This window comes from Monomorium pharaonis, chromosome 2, assembly GCF_013373865.1.
Source record: "Monomorium pharaonis isolate MP-MQ-018 chromosome 2, ASM1337386v2, whole genome shotgun sequence".
NCBI lineage: Eukaryota > Metazoa > Arthropoda > Insecta > Hymenoptera > Formicidae > Monomorium > Monomorium pharaonis.
In genome coordinates this window covers 29,735,073-29,755,695 of record NC_050468.1, presented here as the reverse complement: position 1 = coordinate 29,755,695, position 20,623 = coordinate 29,735,073, and the positions used below count along the sequence as shown (strand labels likewise).

General features: G+C 33.2%; 1 protein-coding gene across 1 annotated transcript in view; it reads right to left on the bottom strand.

The window, feature by feature from the left end:
* Positions 1-19,801, bottom strand: part of LOC118644380 (cytochrome P450 6k1-like) — a 57,238-nt gene extending 37,437 nt beyond the window's left edge. The window contains exon 1 of the mRNA XM_036282838.1: positions 19,378-19,801. The gene's annotated coding sequence lies outside the window, so the exon portion shown is untranslated. The remainder of the gene's footprint in view (positions 1-19,377) is intronic.
* Positions 19,802-20,623: the final 822 nt, after the last annotated feature.

The window sequence follows — 20,623 nt, the reverse complement described above, 5'->3', positions numbered from 1 at the left end:
GATTGGCATAACTTAGTGCCTGAATAGAGAATGGGAGAAGAGTTTCCTTAAAATGTTTTTTATCCGCAATTGAATAAAAATAAAAAGTGTTTGTGTACTCTGTCTATGGAATAATCTGGGCCAAACTTGTACTATACAACATATTAATGAGATTGAGTAGGTGAAAAAAGTTTATATATATCCGAAAATAATTTATTGAAAAATAACAAGTGTTTAAAGACTTTTATGAACTGTTGTAATAATTATAATAAATCCTTTCCTTCCGCAAAAATATAAGTTTCGTCAAATTAATGACTGTTGAACTCTTTCAAATACTCCTCGAAGCTTTATATATATATATCAGATATTAAAATGACTTTTATTTTGAAGTTGTAATTTAAAACACATTTAATGGTTCGGTATATTTACAAAATCTGCAATATTTATTTAAACGTATATTTAACATTGAACATAACAAACTGTATTTTATTTATATTATATTTTATCGTAATGAAATAATGAAATAATAATAGCATATGTAGAGAGTAATTTAATTCGATTTTTGTGTATATACACGATGCTCCGGGGTAGCCAGATGTATTTTGTAATCGAAACCTTAAAATAGAAATCGTTAAATATGAAAAAAGCTGATTTATGTTAAAATGTTAAACTGAAATATTTGAAAGTTATGTGCCACTTCTTGAGGAAGAGATCAAATCCTAGAAATGATCTTCCTTTAACCACCAATATTTTATGGCGCGGTGTGATATGAAGAACGTCGCATAACTTGTAAAAAAGATAACGTGCATAAAGTATTAAGAGGGAAATCTGTGAAAATATGGCATGGATTAGACTGTCGTAAAATGTGCCTACGGATATGCGACGATGCAAAGTTCTTTCCGTTTTGCCATTAAAGCAGCCGGCGAGCGCTCGGTTCGGCAAATTGCAAAACTCAGCACTATCCACGAGTTTTTATTATTCTAAGAAAGCAAAAGAGAAAGAGTAACAGAAAAGAAGAGAAAGAAAAAGTGAGAGGACATGAATGATAAAATCTTGCGATAATCTGGAGTAAAATTTCTTTTGGGCGTTTAAGATTAAAATGGAATTATAAAAAATTATTAGGCAAGATTTCAAGGTATTTTGACATCTCCTGATATCAAATTATGAAATTTTTGTAATGAAAATAAGAAAAATGTTAGGAAAACGAATGCTACTACGTGGGCTTTCATTTCTCGTGTTATTTCCGCGTTGGATACGAAATAGATATCGGGCTGCTGACATTCCTAGGACATTCGAGATATCAGCACTAGAGGCTGTTGATGACTGCACATTCCACGTTATTGAGAAAACGTTGAAAGGGTCAGTTTGCTTCGTCGTATGAGAGGCCATTTTATCGTATCAGACTATTTCAGGATACGACACACTCGATATCTTTTAAATTTCAAATACGTTTTGCACAAGAAGTATAATAATTATGATGTTATCAGGACTACGTTTTATTTTGGAAAGTTTTCAAATACAGTGAGTTTTGCCAAAAGAATATATTTAAGAATATATTTATATTCGAAGTATTTTTGTTACAAGATTATTAATTATTAATTAGTAAGGTATATATGTATTTATATGATATATATATATATATACACACATATAAAATAAAAAGAGTATACTTATTTAAAATGTATTTTAAAATTTAAAATTTAATGATTTAATTTTTGTTATAAATTAATTTCTATAGTGTGCAGTTTTAAATTTGATTTATCGTTTAAAATAATTAAACAAATTTCGTATTTATTACTTCTAATATCTTCTTTTTTATTTCGGTATATGGGACATATGTATAGTATCAGACTTGTAACTATCAGACTTGTAACTATTCTCTTAAAAGTTTCCTTAAACTACGAAGAACTAGTATACCGTGATGATCTTCTTAACTGGCCATTCACTGGGGGCTTGAAGAGGGCAATACGAATTCGAACGAGGTGCCGTATGGCTCTTGAACTTGTAATTCACAAGAACAGAGATGAGACTGACACAAATGTGTTTCCGTCCAATTGAACTCCGTGAGAGTCCATATGTTCAATTAATTTTCCTGCTTTTCAAATTTTGAATTTTTTAATTAATAAGACATAATTTTAATTAAACTATTTAATAATTTAAATTTAACATGATTTACATTAATCTAATTTTAAAAGTATTTAAATATAAATCTAATTTATTAATAATCAAATTAAGCATGATTAGAAACATACTTATTGTTAGTCATCATCAGTTTTACATAAATATAATAAATATTAATAATTTAATAAATCAAGAAAAGAGAAACATAGTTTTGTGCAAAAATTATTTAAACAAAAAAGTATCTCTAATAATGTTTAATTTAATTTAATTATTATTAGAACTAAATTATAAGAACTGGATTGATTCAATAGATCTAGTCATAATATACAAACAATTAATTTGCTATGTTAAATTAACAAAGTTTTATAGCTGAATAAAATTAGAGATTACAATGATATTTGTTATGATAACACCGTGAATTTGTTAATACAGCAAAATAACTTCTTGCGAAAATCAATTGACTATATAGATTACAATTTTTAACAAATTGTCTAATTATAAAATGGCACATACTTTTGATACTGTAATACAGAAGAGAGAGAGAGAGAGAGACATTTACATTAGCATTTTTATTGTAACAAAGAATTGGTTCAACAAACGTACTAATAATTATTTTGAGACATAATTTCTTTGTTGAATTGTTAAATCTCTATACCTAGTTGTAGATATCAAATTTACATAGTAAACTAATTATATATTATTCGTCGAATTCTTGACTCAATTACGCGTCAAGTATTATTAACACTTTAAAAATCTCCGCGGATTATAACATTCAATAATTCTAGAGTACCAGTATGTACATCATAGTACAGTTAGTATCTTGCTTATCCTCAGAATATTACACTCTTGACGTATCGATTTTTGTTAATCTATACGTGTAGCTTTCCTTCCCTTTTCTATTTGTAATATAATCATTTGTGACACAATTAATAGATTTATTCTTTTTATCTAAACTTCTAGCACAGTTTATCTTTTCATTTTTTTCCCAACTGGGAAAGAAAAAAATGAAAGATGAACTATGCAAAGAGTTCAGCTATAAAAAAATATTATAAATGTTCAAAAAATAAATTTGAGAAAGTTTTACGATTTAATATTTAATTATTAAAAATAAGTTGAATATTTAATGGTTTGCTGAATATTTAAAAATATTTTGAGGTTGAAACAAAATTACTGCCTCGGATTCTTAGATACTTTAGTCTGGCTGGGTCGAACGCCGAAATGCAGGAAAATATAAGGGCATATTGTACGTGAGGATGTTTCACTGTGCTCGACCGAGGGTCAACGTTGTTTTCGGAAGATTGAGAAGGGTCAGCGATGTTTGTATAGCAGAAATGAGAAAACGGAGGACCGGTGGAGAACGCGGTTTTTCCTTGGTAGACACCGCGGTTTTTTTTTATGGAGAACGCGGACGGAATTTTAGATGTGGACTTGTTAATAATGATCTCGAAAGATAATGAGTCTTTTTAAATTTCACACTGTAATCAAGAATTTATGTCAATAAAAATAAGAACTTTTGACGCATATATCTTCTTATTTATTAGATATCGATATTTATATGTGACAACAATATTAACTTTTATTAATTAAAAATATATGATTTATTTTTATTAAGTATCATGAATATTTATTAAATATTATTTTTGTTAAATTTGTCGATATTTTGTTAATTCGGATTTTGTTTATAAAATTCTATAATAATTCTAAGTGTTTTAAATAACTTTTCATCATTATTGTAAATATTAATACATATTAATACAATATATTGATTTAAATTCTTAAATAACTTTTATTGATCAGAGAGTTAAATGTTCAAATTTATTTTATATATGTTATAGAATCTTAAAAATGCACTTATTGTTAAAAATGAATTGAGAATAAGCCATTGTATTTCATAACATTTGTGATATTTATTATCATTATATTATTTATTATTCATTTAATATTATCATGTTAACATTAATAATATCATTATTTTTAATATCTTGTTGATAAAGGAATAATGTTACAAGTATTTTTCGAAGATCGCGTGTATTATGTGTATTATGAAAATATTTGACTGTATAAATTGGATGAAAAATATTGGAAGAATCAAACAAACAAGGTTTCAAATTTGATTTTTGATCGGGCGTAAGATAGTTCTTATTAGAACAAATGTAGCTTGTAAAGAGCTAATAAAACAGTAGACACTTATTCTGTGATTGAAATATCAGCCAATTCTCTTTCTTCGTTCCAACTCATCGATCCTTCGGTAGAACCAATCTTGAAGGATATAGCTATTCTGAGTAAAGAAGGATATTGAGCGATTGCTTAATGAAACAATGTCGTTTGATTATTGTTCAATTTATCTATATCCTATACTGTTGATTGCTATTGTATTGTTAAATATCTGATTGTATCAGCAATTTTTATATTGTTTAATTGTTACAATTTTGAATTATTTAATCTTTGCATTTCTATAAGTTTTTTTGATCCAAAGTAGTCTTAATTAATTTTTAGTTTACACGCGACGCAATTTTTATAAAGAATTTATTCGTTTTAGATTGAAATTCGAATTTATTATTATTTTTTTGCTATTGGAAAAATTCAAAAAAATATAATAAAATTTTTTTGTTAAATTGTACTTCTGGAGATTCAAGTGTTGCCGAGTGAATACGTCGCAATACGTTAAACGATTTACAAACCGGAAAACGATTATGCCATGCAAAATGGTGAGGGGGATGATAAGATCAGGGAACTGTCGATACTCGTGTTACATTCAACCAGTGCTTCGCGCGGAATGGATAAAAATTCAAGAGCGAGGTATAGCGAAACTTAAGTGCGGTATAATCCATTTTTTTTTGCCACTATTGTAAACCACGGTGCAACCCCACCGACCGCAAGAGCGAACTCTTTTTCCAAATTACGGCTCGTGAAGTACGTGCTCGCGTTGCTCGTAAATCTGCAGGCTATGGAAGGGAGGAGGAAAAATCCCGCCGCGGAGAGGAGAGGGGAAAGGTCGGAATGGAGTCCGCGGCGTACGTCCCTCGAAAGTTTTCCATACTCGGCAGCCTTTCGGAGGGTGCAATGCGAGGAAAATTGCGACGGGGTGAAGCTCTATGAAGACGAGTATCGCGCGATGGAGAAGTTTGAAACTGGTACGCATATTTAGCGGTTAACATACTTTCATTTGTAGAAAACGAAATTATGTGTATAACAGTTGTGTAACGTGTTGTAGGATGACGAAATTGTGTTTTTTTTTTGTACAATAAAAAGATGTAGAATTTTGTAAGAACATCTCTATTATATCTAATAGGAATCATCTAAGAGAATCTAATAATTTTTTCATGTAATAGGTAAAATTTAAAAGAATTTAAATTAATTCTAAGTTTTGGTATTCTAAAATATTTCAGATGATATTATATGTATATATAAAATTTGGAAATATGATCTTAAAATCGGAAAAATGTATGAAAAGGATTAAGAAACGTAATGATTAAAAAATTTAATGCAATTCTATTTCAGAAGCTAATATCTGGTGCCTTGATCTAATATTTCAATAAAAATTTATATAGTGACGCACAATGATAATAATAAAAGATACTTTTTATTAAACAAATCAAACTTATTATAATAACGATGGGGAACTGGACCGAAGGGGTTAAACGACTCGAAGACGTTCTCTCTGGTGCGTACACGGCGAAAAGAACTAAAGGAGCTCCTATTCTCTTTCGGAGTGCCGCAAGATGGAAAAACTTAGATTACAGCATTTATCTTCACCTCGTGGCTCGTCCTCCAGCTTTATCCCCGCACTTTCTTCACTTCTCTTCCGTATTCGGCCCACGTTCCGTTTTTCGGATTGCACTCGACGACATACATTCGACTACATTGCAAGTTCTTCAGACTATCAACTCTTCGATTCAGTAGACACGGATTTTGTGGCGAAGGATTTCGAGGATATGACACGATATGTACTGGACTTAGGGGGGGGGGGGAGTTATATAGCAAGTGATATACTACTTGTGATGGGACATTAACTGATTTTTCTGTCGAAAAGTTGAGAATCTTTTATATGAGATTTTACTTGAACGATGAGTCATTTTTTACTAATTGAGCAAAATTTGTCAAATAATTCTGTAAAATCAATTTATATAGGATATCTTGTTTAATCACCCCTTTTATCTTTATAGAATAACGTCGAAAATACGTTGAGACAAAAATTGTTTGATCTGTTAAAGCAGTTAAAGAGAGAACGTCTTTTACAGATGATATGATTCTTCTAATTAGATTCTGCATATAAAAGAAGGTTTATGTTAAAATATAGTAAAAATAAATTATCAAATATTTCATATTAATGTTAAATCTAATTGATCTTTTGATGATTTAATATTTTTATTTACAGAATAATTGAAAAAATAATATTATGTAAAAAATTTATATATAATTCTTTTTTTTTTTTAAATAGCGATGATCATCACATAACTTTGAAAAATTAATTTTTCCGAAAATTGATTTAACCTCTTTTGCTTATAAAACAATTAATGTACATTGAATATAATTATATATATTTTTAATTGCATAAAATTCTGTACTATGATTCTTCTTTCGGGTGATGGTAGACCTGACGCTGTTGCAATAATTCTTCTTTTCACCAAAAGTATGTAGAATTTCGGCAATCTTTCTTTTTTAATTTCCCCCACGAATTTTTGACAATGAAAAATGGAGCGTATTCGTCAACATTCATTTCTGCGACCATGTAAATTTACCGCAACCGGTGCCGGTCGTTCAGAAACGTACACGGCACAAAAAAAAAATACTCATTGTAAACTTCAGCGTGAAAAGTTCGCATAGAAAGTTCGTCGACGCAATGCTAACCACGTGTGTTCGCACACGGCGCATTGGAATATTTTTAACGCACCTGCTGCCGTGGCCGCTGTTAGAGAAGACGTCGGTCATTTATCGTTGAAACGTAAGTGACGTAAATCATCGGCGCATGCACGTGGCGCACGTGGCATAATCTCATTTCGCCGTAGCTATAGACGCACTGACGTACTTAAATCTGCGATCTTATTTACCGCTCGAGAAACGGATCATTGTATGCATCGAGAAAACTTACGTACATCTGTGACATTGCGACGAGTTTGCTCGTATGCGTACACGTATACATGTATTGAGGGAAACTGTTGTTGAGCACTCACAGTCGTGCGCTATAAAATCACGGAAAAAAAAAGAGTTCCCAGACCGCGAGGGAAACGCAGCTGGGATTCACCTGTCAGGCTATTCTTGCCATGTACTCCGTTAATCTCGTTGGCTGCAATCTCATCCGTTGCATTCGCATACAATCTAATCTCCGCGCCATTTATCAGATAATTCAATTTTTAACGACTACACGTGCGTGTTCGGCATTTTTGGACATGACATTTTCTTCAGCGTATTTACTTCGGATGTCTCGTGTTCTATGGTTTTTAGAAATGATAAAAATATTTTTTATAATATATATATATAATTTTTATATATTATATGTTAGTAATATTGCATCTATATATCTACTATTTAAAATTTTATTTTCGTTATAGCATAGCAGTAGTTAGAAATTAATTTTTAAAAAATTACTTTGCGCGGATAATTATAACTTTGATTATTTGTTTAAATTTTGTGATATATTCTCATCGATTAACTTTCTGAACTGTTACATTAAGACATTTTATAATTTGTATTGTACAATTTTTTAAATATTAATTTGAACAATAATTATTTATATTTCTTTCGAATATATCTTACGACAACATAATGGAAAAGAAATGAATTTTTTTCTTGCAAAATTTTTTACCGGAGAATTAATTAAAATATCCATTTTTGCAATACAAATTTATTCATTAGAATCAGTCCCAGATGCACTTTATTCAAATGCAACCTACATCAGATGCAGTCTGCCTTCGAATCCGTGCAATATTTCGAGGAGATTTGATACAAGTAATGGCAAGTTGGCTAACGCCATTTCGGATTTCGAAGACGCCCGGAAACTTAGTGCTGGTAATGAAGCTTCGTAGATCCCGCGAGAGTTCCTAAAGCCTGACCAAGACGTATTAATGCGAGAGAACTTCGACTTCAACCTGAACACTATACTCGCCACTTGCGTAGTAACAGGTCGAGGCAACTTATATCGACCCGCAATTACTATAATACATTGGCAAACACGCGAGCTAATGGCTACTGACGAAAGCTTCTGGAATGTAAGATTATGATTTGCGAATATTACAAACTTAATAGAAAAATGTATTTATATCTTACTTTTATTTCTTATTATATATAGAAATGCAAGTCTTGAGTTTTATATTATGTTACTTCTAGATTTACCTTTATGCGCGAGAAAACTTTCATGATTTTATAAGGAAATATTATATTTCAAAGATAACATAAAGTAGTAATAATGTAAAAGGAAATAAAAGTATAAGAGCAAATGGAAATGTGGAAAAAATAGAATTTTTTTAATAGGTCGCGCATAAGAATTATATTCTGAAAATATCAAACTAAAACCAAATATCAATCAAATAACGTTTATATCGATATACAGTTTTCAAAGTGAAATCATATATAAATTTAAAGTTTTTACGTATTTCAGTTTTTTCAAATAAATGACATTTAAACTGACTATCGAATATAAAAATGTATAGATTATCTCACACACATAAAATTATTTAACACAAATTTAATATACGTTACATACAAAATTAAATAAATCAAACTACTAATATTACACCGCAAATAATTTTCTAGCTTCTATGTACGTATATGCAAAGCACAACTTCGTGAACTTTCAGTGCAGTTCGCACAGATATACTGCCGATTCTGTGCAACGTATCCGTAATATATGTTGGTATCTTCCTTTATTCGCACGTTGCACCCTCGCATTAGGCTGTCAGTGGTGGCATTTACGCTACTTGAGTGCGCACTGCCGGCAGTAAGGGATGGGAAGCCAAGAGTTACTCGCGGGAGCGAGTACTATTCGAAGGAAGCCGTAGGGTGAAAGGGCGCGGAGAATCGGAGGGTTACGGGCGGATCGAGACGGTAAAAGAGCGGCGCGGGATTTTACGAGCACTTGGACTAAAGCGCGACGAAGCGCGATTTCGCGTATGAAGCACAACCAGGAAGATACACATATCGCAAACAATGTAAAACGCGATCAGCAAAATAATACGATTTGAATTTCGTGCTTTTCTGCAAAGAGTGAAAAAGCAAACTTGGCTGCGACGGGTTATGGCATCCATAAAAAGTAGGATAAATGAAAAAAATGAGGATCCACAGAGTGGTCTGATACAAAAAGAAATATAGCGGCAAGAGCCCTGTGGAGGGTTTCAAGGATTTGTTTACATGCGACGATCTTCGAAAACGAACACTCGGAAATTCCAATGTGACGTTTTATTATTTAAGTTTAAAACGAAAGTTTAAAACGGAAATGAAATTTTTACATTGCAATATATAACATTGCAATAAATTCGAAATCAAGCAGGAAAACAAATACTACAGAAAGAGGGCTTTCACGTATATGCAGCAATATAATGGGATTGCATAACAGCGTAATGTATAATACCACATTATAATACAATTTTAAATTATTTGGATTAAGAGAAAGCAGGAGAAACGGAAAAGACAGGAATGGAGGAACACGAGAACATGACCTTTCAATCTTCGACCGTTATTGCGGAACTTGTTTGAAGCTCTTACTTGAATTTACGAGGCAAAGCTCAACTTCGAAAATGCGGCGTCTTAGTTCCTGCACTTTTCTCCTTGTATTTCCGCACTCGTGCTACATCCTTCGCGAGTATCTTCTAAAAAGGACGACCGTCTGTTCTCTACTATACGGCAAATCTTATCCTAGCTTTACTTCCACTGTGCGTTCCGCGATTTCAATTTTTTTTTTTTTGTACCCGCTTATCATTTACCTGTGTTTTCTTTCCATTAGATTACCTGTCGACTTTTATTTGAGAAATCGACTTTACGAATAGGTTTCCGCTATACTTTTTTTGTCTCCACTTTTTATCTCAGTTTTAAATCATTTTTATCTCTCGTTCCTGGTTTTGTGAGAGCATTATTGCACTATGTTACGTGAATATTGCGTACTGTTACAGCTATTAAATTTTATAGTTTTAAACAAAAATTTGAGTTGAATATTTAATGTTTATATTTTGGTTGAATTTTTTAATGTTTAATTCTTGAAATATTTAAGAAATTTTTGAATGCTCCCTTCCATTTTTTGTCACGAAACTATTTAGATTTATACGTTTTTATCTCTGAATTTTTAAATATCTGTTTATAGTGCAGTTTTTAATGTATTTTTTGTAGTTCTAGTAAAACGCGTCGGCAATTTATCTTAAGAAACAGAAATGTACATTGAGACGAGAGAAACGACAAAAGTTTCGTCGCTGTTTATGAATCAAGGTTTTCCTCGCGGGAATCTCAAGTACGAGTTTACAAAGCGCAATCAACTGTTACTACATCCGATTATAAACCACGTTAAAATACACTCATTAAAGACGTCAATGTTTACTACACAAAAGTGGAGCGAAACAAAATTTATATTCTGCTAGTAAAAAAAATATTTGCAACGAGTGAAGAAAATATATAAAAATATCGTCCATTAAAAGCCATTTGTAGTAAAATGGTTGCGGTATTTTAAGAGAGATTTATATTTCACAATTAAGAGTATAAAATTTCTAAACTACATAGAAATTAAATGCTGCAAACGTACACACGTATTATTTCGTAATATTTCATGTTTTTCGCTCAATAACATCAATCAACATTATAATATATATTACAAACAATACTAGGAATGTTATTTGAATAACAGTAATTTAATTATGAAGAACAATATTTTCGAAATGGGTATATTTTCTTATTAAATAATCCCGCATATTACATTCTGTGAGAGAATCAGAAAAGATTTTATCGGTCGGATATTGTAGGTATTGGTATTTACCGTCTTTTATTTCCGCAGTAGTTGTCACGTGTGTGCAAAAATGTTAGTGGTACGGCAACATTATGCAACGGCGAAAGGAATTATTCCGCATAAGCGTGTAAAATCGTTTTGCTAGACAGCTATAATACGAGGAAGAAATAATTATGTTGAGCCTATCACGCGCGCACGTTGTTGTTAATGTGTGTGCGTGTTTTTCCCCGCGAGGAGAAGGAAAAAATTCTCCCCGAAACTAATTTCTCTCGCTACATTGTCCAACGTGAGGCAAAATTAAATTCTCCCGTTTTAAGAGCTCACGTTATGTACACCTCTGCTTTTCGCTCGTGTTTTCGCAATTACGACGATATACGGTGAGTAAATTAAATGTAACAATCATAAACGTGCCATATCGTTTTCAATCTTCCAGATTATTGCAATATAATTTTTTTAAATAGTATGATTAATATATTCTTTATTGAGCTCAATGCACTTAAAGAAACAAGACAAATTAATTGCCTGAATATCTCTTGTATCTTATAAAATAAATGTTTTATTGTAGTTTCTGTTAAAAAATTTGAAATAATTAATAAGAAATATATTAAAAATAAAACGTTTGATATTCTCGAAAATCTAACGTAGATACCATCGATCCAATATTGAAATTTATAAATTTTAATTACACACTCTCTCTCACTATAAATTTTTAATTAAAGAGGTTGTTAAAAGTTACCGAAAGAAAGGAGAGACGGCGGATCGTTCTAAGTTATTTTATATTTATTTAAGCAATATAAAAGCACAAGAGCGGACTTTGCTCCATTTTATATAGTTGGTTTCTTCTCGCGCGATTACATCTGACTTTCTCTTGCGCGAGTAGTGACTAAACATTCCGGCAAGAAGCCGGAAATGTTTCTAACATCCTCCCCTGAAGACAATCATGTACCTCTAAGAGCCTTTTTCCATTCTATGTACTCCGCACTCACGACTGCGCTTCAGTTATCCGACCAAAAGAGGCGACTCTTGTTTCTCATTATGACTCGAATTTGTACTCGTATTCGTACTCGTGAATAGTGAGTATACGTTTCACTTTGGATCGCCGCGAAAGTAACTTTTGCATCTTGCGAAGACTCGAATTTTCGATCCTGATTGAATGAAAAATCACCGCTGGCTTCATCGGAATTCTAATTGTAATTATGTTCGTCCATTTACGACAAGTTTTTTTATGTTTATAACACATTTTTTTATGCGGTAGACAATTTGATAGAAACTAAAGTTAAGAATAATAATTAAATAAGTTAAAAATGACGATTAAATTTAGATAAGCGCAATAATGTATCAAACCGAGGCTAAAAATCGTTGTTTGATCTCCGACTTTGTACATACATCAGGTCTCCGCTTCACACAGATACCCATATTCCCGTTATTATTCCTACAAATGGATTCCTGCGACAGTAATCCCCTTCGCTTGTTGACACGTGAGGCGGAAATGAGCCGAACAAATCGCACCGACGTGCCAAGGCTGAACAATTAATCTGATAACGGCGGCACTTTCATGGGAGAATGGCGCGGGGTCTTAATAAAATCGTGAGAGATAACTGAGAGGAGGAGTGAGGCAAAGGCGGGGTGAGGGTACTTCAAAGAGCGAAAGGAAAGAAATAGGAAGACAGATAAATAGATAATAGTTGTCGAATCTGAGACAGCCTCTTTGAGACGGTTTTCTCGAGCAAATAACAAGCTGAAATGCGACATCATCGACGTTAAAACGAAGAAAAGTTGGTAGGGGAACAATCGAAGAATCGTATTGCGTGATCAATATAAATAAGCGTTGTAATACATTGTAATACGTTGTAAAAGCGTTGTAATACATTGTATAAGCGAGAATGCAAAAATTGTAATCCACAAGTATTACGCATTGCACGTAGTACGAAGCTGAGAAAAAGCGTATCTTACTCTTATATTGGACGAAGGAAGGAATTTAAGTAAGACAAACTCGAATTCCATATCCTTTCGCTATTTCTTACGAAAGTTCGCCCGCGAAGCGTTATCAAATCGGTTGGGCCTTGTAAAATGATTGATGGAGTTCTGATGAAGCGCGGGGACACTTTCTTACAGGTTGTAAGTAAAAGAAAATTCTGGGCTGTATTTTGTACAGGATACGTAGGGGAAGGGGGAGAACGAGGAGAGGGAAACTTTGGAAGTTGTGGAACGTGAAGCAAGATACCGGGGTTAGGAGGGGGGGGGGGGGCGGAGGAAGCGGCACGAGATTCTCGTTCTAAATTCAGCCTGTCGTCAAGCGCAGGCTATTCCTGGTTTACGAGTACTTCGTCAGCGGTGCTGCTCGGCACCGGTCATGTTTTAACGAATTAAGGGGGGAGAGCGCTGAAAATCCACGGCGAAGTAAGTCCATCAAGCCGGATATTACTGCGAGCTCGCGATTAATCCCGGTTTATCGTGCGACAATACACAGCGCGCTGTTGTTCATTAACAGGACGTCGCTGTCAGCCGCGAAGAAGATTTTTAGAGATGAAACACCGCGAAATACTCGGCCACGAATTTATACGAGACTGTTTACATCTATTTTTTTAAAATATTTTTTTAGTATTTCTGAATTAAAAAAGGAAAAAAGTAAAGGTGAAAATAAAAGCAAAAAAATTTGAGCGCGTGTATTTTTAAATTATATTTAATAATGAAGCTAGAAATAAGATTATCTATTCAGTCTGCAGCTGATCTTAATGAATAATAATATCTTTATGTTTTAAACATTTATCGAATAGCTTATTATTATTGTATATTGATAATTTTATATTTATGATTAGGAACTTTATAAAACCCGTTATTTTGACAAAATAACGATTTGTTATTTTTTAATTGAAATTTTGACTTTTTTTTTAGCCTGGAATTATCTGCGTCACTATTTGATCAGTTTAATACAAAATCTATATTGATTTTGATTAACTATAATGTACGTTTATAAAATAACAAAAAAATTCGTTTAACGTTTACTGTAATGACGTTACAGTCACTGATAGAAAAAAAAGTAACTATCGATATCACAAAAAATAATAATAAAGATGATACAAGTGATATATTACTTTCAAACTCAGTTTATATTACATACCGCAGAAGTATTTTATAAAAAAAATTCAAAAAATAATAATAAGTAATTAAAAAATTTTTTTAACCCATAAAATATAAGAGAGGATCGTCAATTAAAATCAGCGAGAAGATCTCTACAGGTGAACTTTTACTAGATGAAATTTTAACCCAGGGGATCGATTATGTAATTCCACATAAAACTTTTCACCTCTCATACATGTATAATCTTTTTTCTGTAAACAGTGTTGCAGAGAAAAAATTATTCACGTGTGAAATGTGAAAGTTTCACATGAAATTACATTATCGATTCTCAGAGCGATTCTCTTAAATTAAAAACGCATTTTAGCCAAGGAATCGCAGGCCGTCCAAGACTTATATAAAGATTTTATTTACATTTTTTTACTATCATTAAATTAAAGTTAAATGTGTTTTCAAACGAACATAATCGCATTATTTTATCGAGGGAAAATCTTTTTGACTCTGATACGCTGTCCGTCTCTCGAGAACTCTTTGGATTTCCGGATACTTGAGTATCTCGATATCATAGACATTTGAAATATTTTGTACCGGAGTCTCGTGATTTTTAAAATCCTCGAGCTTTAAGATTCTTGAATACGCACGAATTTTCCCTCGAATACTCTCCGCGAAGATTTACGATGCGTGAAATTTCACTTCTTCGAAAAGAAAAAAGAAAAATTAGGAAAAAAAAAGATACATAACTGTATCTTTTCCCTCCATTCGCCTTGTATTTCCAGCACGCGTCTTTGCTATGGTTGTTATACGGGTGGAGCGGATAAATCGTTAACCTTAAGTTAATTAACTATTTGCGAGCCGCTACGTGACGGGAATTGCGGGAATTGCGCGACTGCCGCGGGTTTTATGCTGTTCACCCGTTATGTACGGCGAACACATACGGGTGCACGTATAGAGCAACGAATTCGAACGAATAAACCGTTCGTTGATTACGTTGTCACCGAGGGCTGCTTAAAACATAATTTATCGTTCTGATGGGCGCTAATGTCACGAAATTGCAAATGAGCCGGCTTATTACAAGTTCATTACGTGCATTATTCAATAATTATATGTGTACACTATTATCGCTAACACGCACTTTACGACACGCTTCCGTCGCGCAAAAAAAAATCGATAAACGCTTGCTAATATAGTACACCACCGTCGGATATTTATATTACATGACGTGCTTGCATTTTTAACGCCCTATCGTAATGCATCAATGAATTATTCGACGCAGGTGCCAGAGCTTGACGTAGTTTACCGGAATAATCGATACGATCGTACGTCTCGGATATGACAGATCGAAATGTACACTGCTCGTCAATTTCGCGCGATTGAAACAGATTGAGAGTGGCGATTGTAATTTATTTATCTGGAAAAAATAAAAATATAAAAAAAAAACGCTGGAACCGATTGAAAGCGGACGGACGCGTTCGGGTTTTTATCAAAACCCGGGCGACGAGATTGTTCGCGTTTTAACGGATTGTTTCACGCGATTTGCACTTTTTTATATCGGCAATTCAAGGATTGCACGTTAACGCATGAAGTTATCTCTAATCTGAAAAATCTGCAGGGCGATTCAAAAGATAAATGCATTTAAAAGATCAACACGCTTCTAGCTTTAAATTTATATACGTGTGTCCGAAAAGAGATTAAAAGGATCGAAATATTTCAGCTCGTGGAACGACAAACGTTTCCCTCGGACCCTTTTGAAAACTGATTTTTTTTCCGTTTGCGTCCCAGTTTCGAGAAAACGTTGCTGGGGCGCCTAAGCTTCTTCCGCGGCTACGTCTACGCGCGCGCCGATTATCGCGTCGATAGCGTGTATTTCGCGAACTGTGTTAATTTTATCGTAATAATGAACACAGGCTCTCGAAACCAGCTTCGCTTCCGTACGGATAATTACCGTCATTTGTAACTCAAGATGATGTATTTCGGCGCGCGTACTAGAAACACGGTGCAAACAGGCGCGCGCGGGTTCGCGTCGCCCGCGCGACAGCGCGAAATGTATGGACCGCCGTTAATTCGCGGTAATTGGAAATTATTATATGACGCGAGTAAGCGCCGTTTGTCTTTGTTCGCGTGCACGCTGCCGCGAAACAGCCCGCGCCTGCAACGACCGTTGGAACGATATCGCGATCAATGGATCAACCGATTTGTCCGGGGGTTTCATTGGAACGCCCTGCCACTCTGTTCTAGATGTACTCGTGTATCGCGCGATCCTCTCGAGTCTCGTTTGTACGGTTGTAATCCCGGAATGTAGAACCCGATCATTATCTCGATCTCTATTGCATTCCTCAAGATCTGGGATACAGTTGATTTTAGCTACACTAATACAGCATAATAATTGCATATTAACAATGCGTTTGAGGATTTAGATATTTTAGATAAATAGTCGCGGAAAACAATCGCATTAAAGATTGAGGTAGAGAAATTTTTGTACAAAAATATGTAAATATATATAATTATATACGAAGTATTTATATCCATATATGTTTGTATTAGCTTCTTTTTTGTATAATTTTTATTTGCTACAAAAAAAAAATATGAAAGAGACAAAAACCAGAAAGATAATTTTGCATTATCTCTTTTACATAAAGTTAAACATGAAAAATAAGAAAAAATTGCTAATCATATTTCTTAAATCATAAATATACATATATGGTTATACATAGCTTCATATTTAACTTTTTGTGATAAAAAAAAATTTGAAAATTACCTTCTTAATTAATTGTTTTTTTAGTACAACTGTTATTTTTTTTTATACCAAACAGAAATTTTATAAAAAGAAAGAAACTAGTATAAAAATATATGAACAAATTTGTTATATGTATATGTATATATTAATTTATTCATATGTGTTTTTATATAAAAAATTTTTACTGGGTGCAAACGCAGCACAATTTTGTCGTAAAGAAAGTTTTTTTAAGGGAGAAAAATCACTTGAAATCTAGAAAAGCAATGTTATACCGAATTTATACACGGAACCACAATGAAGTCATAGAAATAGTGAGTTGACTTCGCTCTCTTTTCGTAACAAAAGCTCGCGAAAGGATAGTAATAATAGTAAACTAATTCACTTTATCTAGCTGTCTTTCAAATTGGTTTCGCGTAGTCACGACGTACGGCTTACAAGCACGAATACCTTGAGGCGTTTCTCTTCGTTACTTATTCGCTTATTTCCTTATATGTTAAACAAGCGAACCTGAAACCCCTACTTTCGCGCAAAGTTCCACCACGCTAATGTAAGTTTAGCTTCTCTCGTAATTACTTGCTGTTCGTTAACATTTGAGCGATGTTAGATAATTGTTACACGGTTCCCCTTTTATAATAAGAGCAAACAAATAATCTAGCGCAGTCGATTTCTTTCTCTTTATTGGCTATGATGTAAACCGAGCTTCACCCAACCGCGTGCGCGTCAGCCATTAACGAGCCGTCAAGCCGCGTTAGCCCGTGAATTTACGACACAAATACGCGCTCGTCGATTCCGCTCGTTGATCTCGCACAGCCTCGCGACCTCATCGCCTTGGACGCATTTTCCAGCCAGCAGACTCGACTGATAAACGGTGAAACATCCTCAACGTTCTTTTCGCGACGGACTGCCAGTTTTTTGGATGTGCTTACGTGAAAGATGAACCGGAAAAAGATGAACGATCTCGGGTTATTATTTCTGCGAACGTCGTAAATACTCTACAATGTTACAAATATTCTGCAATATCACAGACGTGTTCCTATAAAAAATAAGCTTTCAAGTTTATTAATTTATTGACATTATCATTAAATTATTAAAATAACACGTGCCATGTGTATAAAATAGAGCAATAAAGACAGAGACACAAGACATAATTAACAGAATTTTATTAATTTTGTTTGATCAAATTATATCCAAAATATATTTTTTTATTTATAAAAGGTTTTCCTAAAAGGTATTACATCACTTTATCTGTAAATGTAAAATCTTTTTTGTGAAAATTTTTCATTTTATTTTTAAAGCCTTTATTTTAAAGCTTTTTTATTATTATTCTCATGCAGCATAAAACACAATATCTGTAACATGTCGGTAATATTGCAGAAACAAACTTATAGCAATATTACCGAAATGTTCTGTGCTGTATGAGTTGACCCAAATTACATGGTACAGAACAGCAAGGTTTCAAGTTTCAAAAATATAAATCATAAAGTATAAATGAGAACTTAAACGAAGGCAGCGTAAAATTACATGTAAATGATGACGCTAATGAAAACCATTCTACACGTTATTAATTCTAAAATCCCATGATGAGAACAATTTTGAGGGGCGGAAAGGAAGCAGCAGATAAACCTTAATACGTATCTTAAGTGGAATATCATAGACGTTCTCTGTTTTCATTTTACGCACGAGAATCAACGTGATGAAAGAATAATTTAATATTCAACAAATATTTCCGCGTGCGCGCGCTTGAAATTATTCCACGCTTTCATAACGATCTTTGTAATTAGCCACCGCCACAAATTGCCCGAACCACGTCTCTGCCTTGCCCCGTCGTAAACCCACCCTTTACGGCATAGTAGCAGCCACCACTTGTGAATCTCACGTAACGTCCTTGCCGAGGATGTTGTACAAATCCTGGCAGGCATGATGGCCCGTGCCGGCGTTGTTTGCTCCTTGCAGCTTGTTCGAGATTAAAAAATATCAAGCTAATGTTCTTACCTCTCTAAGGGATGGTTACTTACTCAGTTCGTGCGAACGAAGACAAGATGAAAAATCGATTAGTTGAACAGTTTTAATTTAATTAGATTTAATTAAATTTTTTGGTATCTTATCTCATTAAAGTTCTGCCTGAGATTTTTATTTAAAATTTAAGAGAGATTTCAAATCTATTCTTGACATTTTCATCCCTTATAGTTCATACATATATAACGTTTTTTTTTAATATAAAACTTTGAAATTTATTTTTTAAATTATTCGAATTTTTTTAAATAAAAGAGTCTATAGATTCTATGTTTATTAATGTAATGTGATAAAAATATTATTTATACGTTTAAAAAGATCGTTCTCTCTGAGATTGAAGGTTTATTATTTCTCTCTTTACTGCACATTCTTAACCGTGTACTCCGACTGTCACTCACGGAACAGATGCCGATTTGAAAACCGCGACGCGATCGTAAATAAGATCCGCACTCGTGCAATAATAAAGATATTCTGACACACAAACAAAGATCCGAGAGAGTCGTATTATTTATCCGATATTACGTACAGGACGCAGTACATATGTAGGCGCATATAAATGCGGACGTTATCCGGCTGTCAGTTTCAGCTGCTTACTCAGACTGCTAAGGAGAGCTGTAGCTGATAAAACGAAAGAAACTGCCGCGAAACAAACAAGCTGGTACGCCAGCTCTCCTTCCTCCATTCCCTTACGTTGCTCCATCTGTAAAACGTGCAAGAATCTCGAAAGCAGCAATGCCCTATATCCCAGTCCGGCTCACAACGACGCATACCTACCTAGTCTTATTGAATACTATTGACTGTGTTGTTCGTTTCGGAATAAAGAATTGCTCGACCGAAAGCATAAATATAAATAAAACGATTAACGTGACGATTTCCTCGAGTCACATCCGTCAGTTAAAAAATTGAACGACCTTTTTTTATATCGCCGTACGGTTATTAAATATTTTTTAAATAATTAATGTAAAATTGCAATTTATAAAAGAAATTAATTTTTATACTCTACATGTTTTATATTTTAGACAGAATATTTTAATTCTTGCAACTGTCACATAATATATATATTTCGAGATGAATTATGCTAATCTGACAAAAAAAGAAGACGTCCCTTTATTAAAAATGGTACGGCTAATTCCACGTGTGCCATATTAAAAATTGAGGTATATTATACTGAGAACGTAAAAGGAACATTATTAATCGTTCTCAGTTCCATTTTAGAATTCAACGGTTTTATCAGGGAAAAATTAACAACGGGAGATAGAAAAAAAGAAATTCACTTACTCGCGAGCGAAAAAAAGATTAGAGGAGCGTCCGTTAAATCAGTCGTACATGCTTCCACGTATTTTCTTCCCTCTTTTCTTTTTTCATAACGGACATTTCACTCTCTAAATAACAAAAAAAGGTACGCAAATTATTTTTTAGTTGTTTCTACATTAATTATTATTATGTCAATCCATGTTATCGCTATTTTAATGCAAGATGGTAAAAAAAATCTCTTTTTCTTAATCAGAGTATTTATTTCATACTTGCTTATAAAGCATGGTGAATTATTTGAAATGTGTATGTTGTTAATAAAATTAATAAAAAGAACATAGGTTTAATATTAAACATTAAAATATTCGGATAAGTGACAATGTTAAATTAATCAATTATTTAAATAGCGACCACCGAAAATGAGAGTGTCTGTAAACAGCGTATTAGTAAACACATCCGAAATTGATGAGAGTGACGCTACTATTTCTCTCGCTAATTAGCGCAAATTATTAATTCAGTTT